Source organism: Tauraco erythrolophus, chromosome 1 (assembly GCF_009769465.1).
Source record: "Tauraco erythrolophus isolate bTauEry1 chromosome 1, bTauEry1.pri, whole genome shotgun sequence".
Classification (NCBI taxonomy): Eukaryota; Metazoa; Chordata; class Aves; order Musophagiformes; family Musophagidae; genus Tauraco; species Tauraco erythrolophus.
The window spans coordinates 33713428-33727381 of NC_141465.1; the positions used below are offsets into that span (position 1 = coordinate 33713428).

General features: G+C 37.4%; 1 protein-coding gene across 2 annotated transcripts in view; it reads left to right on the forward strand.

Moving 5' to 3' along the window:
• Positions 1–13954, forward strand: part of DYRK1A (dual specificity tyrosine phosphorylation regulated kinase 1A) — an 88795-nt gene that overhangs the window by 30644 nt on the left and 44197 nt on the right. The gene's annotated exons all lie outside the window — the stretch shown is intronic.

Genomic DNA, 13954 nt, shown 5'->3' on the forward strand with positions numbered 1-13954 from the left:
GTGATGTTCTTGATCTGCTTTTTATTTCTGTTCCATTCTCTATACCCCCAAAATGATGTCATTCCAACCTTAGTTGAATATTTAAGAACCGTGGAATTTTGAAATCTTTCTTTGCCCTTTGAAACTCTTTTGCAACTGTCCTGGAAGAAAATGGTTTCCCTGAATGGAAATACTGTTTTCCAAAGTTTTATGCAAAAAATAGGTTTGCTTTTAAAGATGCTGACTAAACATACTGCTTTTAGTCTTGTCTTGATTGTTATTACCCCCTTTTAATGCCTCCCCGCTTGCCAACAGATGCATGTCACCTGTTTAGTGACACACTATTGCAATCATTCATTAACTTTCTTTTAAAGAAATGTTATAGATCCATCTGAAAAAGAGGATGACAAATGAATAGCCAAGAGTTCATTATGCCTTATCGCATGCCTGTGTCCAGTTATTGTAAGATTTCTCAAGAACTGAGGAGGGAATCTTTGAACATCTTTAAAAGCCACTCTTAAAATTGATGTTTTAGGAAGTTTTTCAGTTTTTTGGTACTCAAAATACTCTTAAGTACCACGTGTACTTGCAGATTAAATAGATTATTCTTAGTGATACTGTTTTGCTGGAAATACGGTTACTATTTTGACGTGAAAAATCATGATTGGCAGAAGTGGAATAAAATTTAAGTTGTACAGGAGGATCGATGTAGTTCTTTATACCCCAATACCCTTATTTAAGCAATGAACAGTTCTGTGAGTTACGTTTTGAGGCCTATAACAGTGAAGTACACTTAAGACATCTTTCATTTGCTTGTTCAGCTTTACAGCCCATGAATCCTTGGGGTTGGGAAAAAAGCTAGATAGATTTACGTACGCATGCAGATCATATCCTGATTGACAGTTTTCAGTTGCATCAGCTGTTCATGCATAAACAGCTTTAGAGGGTATATTTACATGGAGTGTATTGGATTAAGGCCAAGATGCTGTAAGTGGATATTTCATTCTGTGGAAACTGAACATTCCTTCTATTCAGTTGAATGTTTGTAAGTTGTATGTTGATATCTCAAGTAAAACTGGGTCTAAAGAATTCTAAAATTAGGTGGGATAAAGAAGTGGAGAAAGAAAAAATATTTTGAAGGAACTTTTCCTTTGTTTAAAATATATAAATCTAGAGGAATAGCACTTGAAGTCTCAAAATTGAATCTTTTGATATCCCGTCAAATTTGTGGAGCTCTTGTCTAGTAAGTGGTCATTGCGATTGATAATGTTACAGATCATTTGCTTGTTGTGGTGTAGATTAAACTATAACCCAACTTCAATATTGAGAATATGTTTTGAAAGCTTTAAAAGTATTCATCCCGCAACTGAAGGGAGAGATAATATTATGAAATAGTACCTTATGTGTCTTAGACGGTTTGAGAGAATTAGGTTTATTAAATCATTAATCTGATTTAAAACTTAAGCACTTTTGGTTTTGGTCAGGATTTCTGATGATGGTGAGCTTGTAGAATTAGGAGCTTAAAGAATAGAAAGGTATACAAGATTTTGAATTTTAAGTAGTAATTCTATCTTCTAAAGGCCAAATTCTTTATTTAGAAGTCCCTCGATAAATACAGAATGAAAACCAGTGGTACTTTGACAAAGACTTTCAGGCTTCTAATGTGTCATACAAGTTGGAAGTTAAGCAAGTAAGATTCGTTTACAGTTTTCTGTTTATTAGGAGAGCCAATATTAGTATGCTGAGGTTCTGAGAATAAACATGATTTGCATGCCTTAAAATGAAAAACTGTACTGTAATTATTTTGTAATGCAGTAACAGCAAGAGTCATATGATGACTCTGCTGATACCTTTCTCAGGTTCAAAGTAGCTGGTGAGAGCTCAGGCCAGAAATTGAAAGGTTTTGTGGTTACTGAGAAGGGTTCTTTTGCATTTTCAGCAAGGCTTGGCTTCTGAGGGTGACTGATCTGGGTGACTGATCAGAGATGCCTGGTAATGTCTAAGCTACCATTGGCTAAAGGATGAAAGCTTCTGTAGGGTAAATAAATTCTTTGTTATAATGGGCATCACTTCATTTGACTGGAAACTGACCTACTCTAAAACCCTAAAATTAACCACAGCATAACTGGGGGAAACAATCCTCTTAAGGAAGAGGATTTTTTCACTTTTTCTGTCTTTGAATACTTGAATTTTAGATCACCACTTAAACTGAAAGCACAAAAAGGTATTAAGGTCCACTGCCTTAAAAAAAAAAAAAAAAAGTGAGAATATGAAGAAATGGTGATCATGGATATTTTTTCCAGTTTGGCTAACCAGGAAAACAAATTTGCAGCATGTCTGACTTCTCTTTTTGCCCTGTTCTTAGCACCTATGATATGTAGGATGCGTATAGAGAAGGGCACTTCAAGACACTGGAGGACTGAAAGATTTTCAGTAATTGCTTTTTGTCAATCTTGTTAACTTGTAGATTTTATAGGATCTATACTGCTTTTCTGTGAAACATTCTGCAAAAAGCAAAGATGGGGGTTCAGATCATTATAGGAAAAGTTAAATTTATATTTCAGACGTAGTTGTGCATTACAAATGCATGTTGTAATAACAAAGTTAATGCCTTAGAATGTGGTTTGTATATCTGTATATCTTGAATACTTTTGGAATGTGAATTTTTCTTTTTTACTTGTTTGTACTTATGGTGTTGTAGCATCAAATTCAGGATTGTGCTGTGTACTTAAAAGGAAGGATTCATCTTGCGTTTAAAAGTTAATGTTTTCAAAGTGATTGCAACATCTTGTCCTGCTCCTGTTAAGCAGAATATAATTGTGTGGTTGGTTGTTACTTTTTTCCCTCCTCTTTGTGGAGGCTACTTTATAAAAATTGATTGGTTTTATAAGATAGAACTTTATGGTTTTGGCTTTGATTTTCCTACTTAGCTGCAGCCTGGGAATATGTAACTAAAAATAATTAGTTACCTGATCTTTAAGCTTTTGAAGAGCTTAAAGCTTCTTGTCTTTTCTTAACCTTTGTAAGAAAAGGACTCATATCTCAGTTGAGAGTATACGGGACCAGTGTAGATCTACTAAACCAAAAGTGGAAGTTCCAAAAGGGTCCATTCCTTAACCCCACATGCTGATCCTTTCAGAGAAGATTAACTGGTAACAGTTATTGTTGAAGTATTGTTCTTGAAAGAAGGAAAGGAAAAAGAGTCTGCACGTTCTGAACTGCTTTTTGATGACAATGCACTTTATATTAAAACGCAACAGATATCTCTTCCTGATTTAGGTCTCCCACAAGACCATTGAACAACATTGTTTGGGACATTTCTGCATGCTAAGGGTAGCATGGAAACGGGGTAACTGTTTATCGATTATGTCTTAAATAGACATGTACAGTATATAAATATTATAGTGGTTTTATCCAATTCTTATTCCTGTATAAACTGATCCAGAAGTTTGGTCGTGTAAAATCATTGAAAAGAAGTGTAGGGTGGTTAATTTATCTTTAATTGTGCAGTAGAATTTGTCATGTATTAACTTCATTTTTTTAACATATTCACATTTTCATGGGTAGATTTGATGTAGAAAACAGATCAAAATAATAGTTATATCAAATTCTTCTCTTCATCATGAAAATCTGTTGAATGCGCCAGAGATGTTGAGAACCAAGCGAGTGATATAAAATATAAAAATAGTGTATTTAAGTTTGATAAAGCATTGGAAATGATCATATTGCTCTTAACTTTAAAAAAGTATTGGTCATGTTTGGAAAAGGAAAAAAAAAAGCCGTTCTAATCCTACTACACAAGACTAGTGCAAGAACAATGAAATGGTAAATACTTGCACAGATACTTGCCTTCCCCCCTCTACCTCCAGCTGCATTGCTTATTAAAATACAACAAATGCAGAGTAGAGACTTCTGGGAAGTTCTCCAGGATTGGGTTGAGTTTATAGTCTTGTAAGCGTTCAGGTGTTAATTTTTTGTAAGAGTAGAATGAAAATTTAGAATTGGGCCACGTCTCTCACATCTCATATTTCTAATATTTTAGCTACTGATTCATTGAGCCTGTAGCTATTTTTAAGAATGTTTTTATATGTGTCAGTAGTTAAAAAACACAAACCAAAGCAAAAAACCCTAACTGTTATTCTGTAGTCAGAAAAAACTGTCCAATATTGCTGCTCTGTGTTTTGAAGTTCATCTGTATTAACGTTATACCAGGTTTGCTGATACGTCTTTGAACTAGTTTGTGGAGAGCTACTATACGTTTTACCAGGGAATTCCAGAAATTTACTGAGGCATCACCTTTTTATCACTTACCTGTATCTTCTTGTGGAAATGATGACTGTGCTATCAACAGTTCCACTTCAGTCATGCATGCATACGTGGTGTGTCTTTTGTAAGATGCGTGTTGTTGGCATAAAACCAGATTTAGGGTGAAAAGGAGCAAACGTTTGGCCCATGTGCTAATTCTGTACTGAAGCACGGTATGAGCTGGTTCCGGTTTTGTTTCTGGTTGATGACTTTCATTCCAATTAGACTGATTCTGTCCATCAGTAACTTGTTCACATATTTGACTCTATCATTACAGACAGTTTTTGTTGGATATTCAGGTCTTGCCTGGGCAGATAAATGGAAGTTGAACATAAACAGAAGATACCAAGAAAATAATGTAAGAGACAGGGTTGCTCATTAGTAGTGAGGGTTTTAAATATAGATAGCTAACAAGCACTTTGCATGAGTAAGAATGCTTTTAGGGTTAACCACTATTTTAACATAGATAAGTCCCTTTGCAGGAGTTGTTCGTGCTGTCTTTCTGGCTGTTATTTTTTCGTCAGCAGCTGTGAGAAAGCAGTCAGGAACAAGTTGAACACAGTTGCTTACTGAAGGGCAACAGTTATCATATTGAAAGTGGAAGTTCTGCTTTTCAGAGATGGAGTCATTGACCTCAATGAATGATAACCTTGAAGTCAAGAGACTAGATTAATGCTCTACTTTCTGTATTTGAGATCAGAAATGTGAAAACCTGGACAGCTAAAGTTAGATTCATGCATCCATATTTAAAAAGGAGTTGCCCATTTAAAAGAAAAGGGATTTCCCCCCCCCCCCCCCATCCTCCTCCAAAATTGCTTAGTACCCATGATATTGAAGATTTAAGTTTTCAGCCTCGGTCCTCATCTAAGAGGAAAAAAATGACAAAAATCCTGTGCCAGGGTTTTGGCATGGAAGTTTATAGCCTGGCGGAGAATGATACTTTTCTAATTCAGGAACAGACTAAAGCGTCTAAACCAGAAAACCTTTAGAGGCCTCATTTTTTATTTAATTTGCTGCTTCTTAAGAGAAAGCAACTCTTTTCCTCTTAAGAGACATAGGTGTGAATTCCTATAGAAAGCTCTGCTAGCAGGTTTTTTTTTGTGGCTGGAAGTTTCATTTATGTTTTGCAGCAAAAATAATTGAAATATTCTTTCTTAGGCTGTTTGTAGGAGTGCTCAGTGGGGCTCACAGGGGCTTGTCAACAGGAGCTTGTTCCGTCAGGAGGGCAGGAAAGGAGGGGGATAAAGAGCTCCAGCCACTGCAGCCTAGTCTCCGTCTCCTGTGTTGTGAGAGTTGAGATGTTGTCAGCTCAGGAGACTATCAAGATAGGAGATTCAGAGGAGCTTTGCACTTTCAAAAGCATTACTTTGCTGCATAATGCTTGAAATAAGTTTCTTAAAAATACACATCTATAGTTTTAATATTTTGAAGAAGTAATTTCTATTCATGTTGTATCCTGATTTATATGGTCCCTTCTAAAAAACTTTTTTTGAGGTAACTTTCAACAAAGTATTAAGTGATGAGAACATTTCTTTTTAATGAACTGTAGAGCTCTAGCAGCTGTATTGCAAGGCTGAAATTTGTTGCCTATTTCTGAAAGCGAAGACTTAGACTTGAGAAAAAGTTGATTTTGAAGAAAAAATTCAGATTATGAATTACAGTCTTAGCTGTTATAAAAAAATATTATACATATTCCAGAATTATTGGTCAGTTCACTGAGAATGCCCGAGGCTTACAATGAACATAACACTACAAATATAGAGTCTTTCTTAGAGCCTTAAAGTCATCAAATGAGCAGCTGTAATGCAAAAGCCCCTGTGGTGTCAGTGTGTTCAGTCTGTGAATGAAAAGTAAAGGTTCTCTTGGGTAGCCCAGTAATAGGATGGCTAGACTGCATTTACAGCTGCCAATACAGTCTCAGCATTGCGCTATAGCCTGTTGACTTACTGGCTCAGGTGTTTGCTCGTGTGAGTGTTTCTGTCTTACGCATCATATTGTAGAGCAGACAGCTTTTTTGTCCTGTTCCGTGTGCTTTTAGTAGCAAACCGCGTTCAGGGAGTGATACTGTTTGCCTGGGTTGAAAGGTTTTTGAGTGAAGTTAGGAGCGGGAATGGGCTTTGAAGTGAATCTCAGCCCTGTGCTTCTGGGGGAAGGCCATTGAATTATATCTACAGGAACCTTCTTCCCTTCAACTTGGCAGTGGGCAACACTGGTTCAGGAGCTTGCCTGTTACGGCTTTCTAACAATCACATCTGAAGTCTTGCATTCTTAAAAGTACATCCTAGGGTGCACACCTTTCATTGCACACAGCAATAGGCTTATTTGGCTTTGCTGTCTGTGGAGACAGAATACCTTAAATTTATCAGTTTTGACCAGTGCACTTAATAGTGGCTTAACTTAAAAGTGCGCCACTTTAGTTCCTTAGCGTATCCTATGTAGAATTCATAAGCAGGGGAATAAATGTTTGTAGGAGGCATCCTATTTTATAAATCATGTAGTCAGATGTAAATGACTTCTCCCTCCATCCCTGAACAGTTACATTCTTTTGGGGTTAGGTTTAAAGATACAGAAAGAGACGCCATAGGATGGCTCTCTTAATAGCCAGTCCTAAGTACTTGATAGTTCTCGGTAGGAATTCTATTGATAATACTCCATCAGGTAGGTGGAGTGCAAGAACTATGCAAATGTTTTTCATAAATCTTGCTGAAATTGGATGTTATGGCTTCTTAAAAACTGTTATTTCTCTGTTTCTAGTCAGCCTGCTTTTCCTATTTGGTGCAATTCATCCCTTGATACATGGTTCTTAATATGTTTATATTGAATGCTATTCCAGACAGTGGTGACCACACATTCTGTTAGCTTAATGCCTAACTGGTGTGCCAAGCTGGTATATTACTAGCTTGTCAAAGCAGCATACAATATCCTAAAGACTTGATGACAGAGTTTTTTACCTAGTTATATGTATATATCCAACACAAGAAGGACATGGACCAGCTGGAGAGGATCCAGAGGAGGGCCACGAAGATGATAAGAGGGCTGGAGCACCTTTCCTATGAGGACAGGCTGAAAGAGTTGGGGCTGTTCAGCCTGGAGAAGAGGAGGCTCCGTGGTGACCTTATAGCGGTCTTCCAGTACCTCAAGGGGGCCTACAAGAAAGATGGGGAGAGGCTGTTCAGGAGGGCCTGTTGTGATAGGACAAGGGATAACGGTTTTAAAATAGAGGGAGGTAGATTCAGATTGGATATTAGGAAAAAATTTTTTACCATGAGAGTGGTAGAACACTGGAACAGGTTGCCCAGAGAGGTGGTGGATGCTCCATCCCTGGAGACATTCAAGGCCAGGTTGGACGAGGCCCTGAGCAACCTGATCTAGTTGGAGATATCCCTGTTTGCTGCAGGGGGGTTGGACTAGATGACCTTTGAAGGTCCCTTCCAGCCCTAACCATTCTATGATTCTATGTAAGGGAAGAAATATTCCTCTCGCCAGGTTTTATGATAGCTTCCATCTCTTAATATGCAATCAACTGTCCATGCTTATGAGCTTGGGTATTTCCATAAGGCAAGTTAAGGACATACTTGTTAGCTGTTTTATGTAACTAGATGCAGTTCAGACAAGGACCAAGGTACATAATTAAGCTAGGAAAATGTTGTAAAACGGAGAATGTTGCAGTTCTCAGATTTTCATCTTGACTCTCTATTCTCAAAAATACGTATTTGTTGATAAGCTGTTATGGACAATGATTAAATTAGAGAGCAAGAAACAATCATTTGTTTTTATGAGTGGTGGTGAGACATCAAATTTGCGGTTTTGACCTTTCAGTTATCCTGGCAACAGTGGGTAATAAACAGCAGAACGTATATTGATCAACCAAAGTGATATTCCGAAGCCTTGTTTCTGAGGCCCAGCACTTCATTGATACTTACATGTAACTCCTGTTGACATTTTGCTGAGTCAAGTATCCAAGTATCTTTGAAAATCTAGATTTTTAGTATCTTGCAGATAGAGGCAGCTGTTGTACATATTTGCTATAAAGGTGGAACAGGTGGCAGCAGTTTTTGTTCCAGACATAGAAGAGAGATTTGTTCTTGATTTCCTCCTCCTGCATGAAAATCTATGGGTGCCTGCGTTTTCCTAACACATTGGTTATTCAAGGTCCCGTAAAAAATGGAGGGTACAAGCATAGTGTTATGTTCTGCTTGTACTGATTAGTTCTAGTTCTTTTAACTGGTTTCTTTTTTGTGTACTCCTGACTTACAATTCCTTGTCTTACTGAATCCACTTCATGTGTGAACAGAGAATCCAACCTAGAGTTTGGTACACCACCCAATACTGTTACCTTGTCTCCCAGAGTCTTTACTGACATCACGGAGAATTTTCCTGTTCATATGTCTTTCCTACTTGAGGTTGAGATCTTGGAGTGAATTTGCCGCTTGTTTGTACCACCTCTGAAATGTAATGTAGAGGTATTGATAGATGTGCTCTGCCAGGAAGTCATAGAATCATAGAATGGTTAGGGTTGGAAGGGACCTCAAAGATCATCTAGTTCCAGCCCCCCTGCCATGGGCAGGGAAACCCTCCACTACACCAGATTGCGGATCATCTTTGCCAAGGTGAGTGAAGTTGATTTCATTCTTACCTGGTCTGTGAGCTGAATCAATGTTTTACCTGGTTGTGTAGGCAGTAAGGCATTTGAATAGAGAAGAGGCATTGTAATACTGTGATTGTAGTCCGCAGTTCCTCAGGGCTGTCCCACCATTCCAAAGGAATAACTGTTTCTAGCAATATATGAAGATCCTTCTACAGACAGCAGCAATTATGGAAGCCCAAGAAGTGGGATGAATACAACCATATTTTGATGGATTCTTTTTTAAGCGCTAGCTTATCTGTGGTAGGACTTTCATCCGTCTTCCTGCTCCTCCAGGGTCACTGAAATATGCCTAGATGCCTTGAACTAAGACTGCAAGATTTTATGTATTAGTAAAGGAATATATGATTTCACCTGTCACATCAATGAATTCTGGCTTGCTAGGAACGTGTCTCAGAAGTAGATCAGATCTTTCTCTGTGAGTTGGATTGAATATGAAAATGGTAAGTGATATCTTCATGTAGGTATGGAATATTGACTTACATGTATTACATCAACTTAATTAAAAAAAAAGAAGCAAATAGGTTTACCTTCCAGTAATATGGAAGTTGTGTGCTAACTTGGACTGAAGAGTGAGTTTGCCCTTTGAAATATTTCACTTTAGTAAAGTTTATGAAAATATCTGTGAAAAGCAATGGATGTCCATCATACTTTCATTTACAACTTTTAGGTAGTGTTCCATATTTTTCTGTTAAGACGATTCTTTAAGTGGACTATGTGTTAACTGCTTAAAGATTGTAAAAAAGCAGTAATCTATTAATTGATTTACTCTTGTTTCTTAATAGTAAGTTAAACATTTCTAAAACTTTCTGCTGTAAAATTAAGTAGTGATTTTACAGTGCTGAGTAATTCTTGGAGACTTACCTGAGTAAAATGATGTAGCCATAGCATATAGTTTAAGTGTATTTCTGGTGCTTAGTTTCAGAAGGTGATGTACAAAAGCTAGTGTTTCTTTTAAGCTAAATGTTCACATCTCTGGAGTTTTCTCCAAAATTCAGTTTTTCAAAATTGGCATGTTGAGATGTTGAAGGAAAACTTTTATATTATCAGAATCATCTTAATGCTAAAATCAATAACTGGAAAAAAATAAGGTAGTCTTGTGTACTTCACTTTAGACTAGTTTGTGAAGATCTTTGCATGTGTATGTTGTGTACTTGTTGATCCTCAATATCAACTAATTGTTTCTGTCCTTTGATCTCACTGTACAGATCTCTTATTACAGCACTATCTTTTTTTAAACCAAGTGCCTTGCAAAGAAACAGATTCACCAGGCCAAAATCTTCAAGCAAGCGCTGCAGTTTTTAGATGATAGCTTTTAATGTGTCTTCCTTCCTCTTTCTTTGCACCCCAGTATTTTACAAAAATGTGTTCATACTTGAACCTTTTCTGTTTTGCCATTTTCACTATTTGGAAGGAAGTTTTTCTCAAGATAGGTGGAAGACAGTATTTGTCAAGTATGCCAAAAGAGAGCTGCAAGAGCAGATGTAGTCAGAAGAGATTTAAGAATAAAATTTCACAGACAAAAAGGCTGACTTCTCTGTTAGTAAATTGAATGTTCCCAGCCACTGAAGCTGATCACATGGAACAGCACACATCTGTGCTAGTTAACTGTCCTAGCCTGTAAAACTGGGTGGCTGCCTGAAAGCTGCCTATTGGGAAGGATTCGGGGAACGTGCTGACTGCCACACATTCCCAGGAGTTACTGGGGAAGAGTGCTAGTTGGAACGGATGCTATGAATGCTCTAACGTTTTATGAACACAGTGGGTCATAGTTCTGTGTTTAGGAACCTTCCTCGGCCCAGCTGAATCTGTTAGTATCGGTGTACACAGCTGCTAGTTCCATGTTTACTGAACTATTAAGTCCACTGTTGTCTACTAGTCCTTAAAAGAGGACTGGTAGAATCCTTTTTCCTTTCCCTTTGGACTTACCGTCGTCTCTGGAAGAAGATTACTTTTTGTCTTCCTGGTCAAAACAAAGACAACACTGTTTTTTTACCTTTTGTTATGTATACATAATATACATTAAAAAAAAAGTACAGAACTTTTCCCTGACCTGGAGCTGCAGGAATATTCCTTTGCTTCTTTTCAGTTACAAAGCCGGAGAGAATTTAGTGGTGCGTTCCTGTAGGGTTTCTTCAAAACTTCTTTTTTCTATCATCTTCTGAAAAATTGTATCTGTAAAGCTGTTCTTGTCCTCTAGCTTAGGCTGAATTTATGGACTTCATGGGTCCTCATGACTTCTCTTCTGAAGAAAAGAGATTTTCCTCAGAAGAAAAGGCTGTTTCACACCCAAATCAATTGGTCAATTTTCAAGTGAGGATTCTGCAACTTCAGTTTAGAATGCTGTGTTCAGCTTTGTATTCCTACAACCGTACTGCGAGCAAAAGGCCTCAGGCAACAACTGTTTAAATCTTGAGAAAGGCAAAAAGTAGTTGTGTTTTTTGTTTGTTTGGTGTTTTCTTCTATGTCTGGAGGCATGTGGAGCTCTAGGGGAAGGCAAGAGTGAAACTTCTTTTTTTTTTTTTTCTTGGGAGAAATCCAGACTCTATAGGCTACCATCCAAATACAAAAATTCTGACACACTCTGTTCAGAAAAAGTGCCACGAAAATGTAGCTAGCTGAATACTCCACTTTTTCAATAGAAGGCAGTTTCTTTAAATAGAATTTGGGAGCTAACTTCGTCTAGAGCAATGATTTGGGTAAAAAATTCTGCCAGATCTATAGTGACGGCTTTTTACTTTAAGTCTTTCACTCTGGCTACAGGTATTCAGCTCAGATGCATGTAAACACACTATGTATATTAAGACAGCGCAGGAGTAATTTGTGTCCTGTAACTCTGTGATCTATAGCCTATATAATATGAATGAAAAGTCTACTTCACCATTTTTTCAGGGAAGGAGGGGAAAGGGTTGGTAGAGAAGAGGATGGAATTCTTGCTTTGCACAAACACACTTGCTCATGATTTACAGCTTGGTTATAGTTTAAGAGTATTTTAATATAGTATTTTATTGTTTTACTGTGTGTCACACTTTTTTTCCAAAGATTTGAGTTTATTAGCAGTATCTTTTTGCCATCAGAAATCCACATTATCCTCGATAGCAGATTAGCAGTAGCTTCTTCTTTCCAAGAAGCTGCAGTAAACCATTAGGAAGATAGTTAATCTCCCTCTTACCTAAGCCTTTTGATCAATTTAGAGAAAAGTGAATTGATGTCTTATGAGCAAGTCTATGTAGTGAGCTACTTAAAGTGATTTGGTCTCCTTTCAAGATTAGCTTCATGGTTATTTATCTAATGAATCAACTAAATTTCATCAAAGACCAGGTAATTAGACAGGTATTGCACCTTTTGGATTAGTGGGACCTCTGACAGAGGTCGGTCTTTCCTTTCTGTCTTCCCTTATTCAAAGATATGAACTATCTGCAAGAGTTCATTAGTTTTTGAAAATAGGAAATGCCTTAGAAAGTTAGTAGAAGCATCTGTGTAAGGTGCTCCGTGGAGAAGCATCGATATGGCCCGCTTTTGAAAGGTCAGGGAGTCTCTTTTCCTCAGCTCATTCTGGGGTCCTCAGTACAGTTACAGGGGAAAGGACAAGCATGTTAACTTTGTAACTATGAATCTGTATGCCTTACATGCTTCTGCCTTCAGAATTAAATCCTGTCTGTCTAGTTCCTCATCTGAGTAGACAGAATGACCTCAGTATATAGTCTACTTGATTACAGAAGGGGGTTGTATGCATGAGTCCACTGACTATTGATCTTCCTTCGAGTTACATTCCTTGGTTCTTAACCTTGTTCTTTGAGATTCTGTGATCATTCCTTCAGAATTCAGAAATAAAGTAGTAGGCATGCGCACGCACGTGGACACGCACGCACGTGGACACACACACACGTGCACATGTTTCTTCCAGGCAAATTGCCCCTTCTGCTGAAGAACACAGAGAAGACAGTTTGGATGCATTGTTACCAATGGATGAGCTGAACTCTGATTTCTGCCATTTTGGATACGTGTAAACTGAAGAAGGATGGAAAGTCTTCTACTGTTTCTCATAAAGCTTTTCCTTATTTGTCTGAACAGAGTAGAGCAGAGTGGAATATGAAGCAGCACTATTAAGAAATATTAGCTTCTTTTATCAGAGTTGCCAAAAACTAGCTGAATTTTGCTGGGGAAACTCATGCTAACATATAAAAGGAGAGAAGGTGGGAAGGTGTCTGTCTTTCCTCGGTTTCAGAATTGAGTCTAGTTTTTAGAGTAGCCCCACAAACTTCATAGATTATATACCTAGATAGCTGTTAAAAACATTTGGTAGTAGTAAATAGATTAACTCTAGGCAGCATATTCGGTTACACCAAAGACAAGTAGAAAGAGATTGGGACATATATCCATAAATTTGTATTCATATTTAAGAGCTTTTCAAAAGCTTTGTTTGCACAGCTATGCATTTGTGATAACCAAATGATAAAGCTACACGTTGTCTCAGTAGGAATTTTGATCAGTGTTGAGAACTTCTAAAAATTCTGTTCCATATGCAGAAACATATTTGCACGATTTCTTTAAAAATGATGATAGCTGTATTGTCCTTGATAAAAACAGACAGGAGAATGTCCAGTGAGAGATAAAAGTGCAAAGGGTAAAAGTGGAAGTGTAACCATTTCTTTTCATTTGAGGCACTTTGGTTGGTTTGTGATTTTTTGGCGTTTGTTTTTGGGTTTGGGTTGGTTGGGATGGGTTTTTTTTGCTATTTTCTCAGTATTTAATATAAAGTTTATATTCTTATTTGACACATGTTAGCCTAGACACTTCTTTAACATGTCAAGTTTAGATAGTTGAGAGTTTTACCTTTGCCATCACTAAATCAGTATAATGAAATTTTTTGATCCTGTATTTCTGTAAATAAAAGAATTGTAGCTTCTCACAGCATAGTTCTCTCCTGTTCCTTCTTCAAATAGGATATTGGAAACTTTGAAGAGAAAACGTGAAGAGAAGTGCTTCAACATAGGTTCCTACAGTCTTGTTGAGTCTATCAGA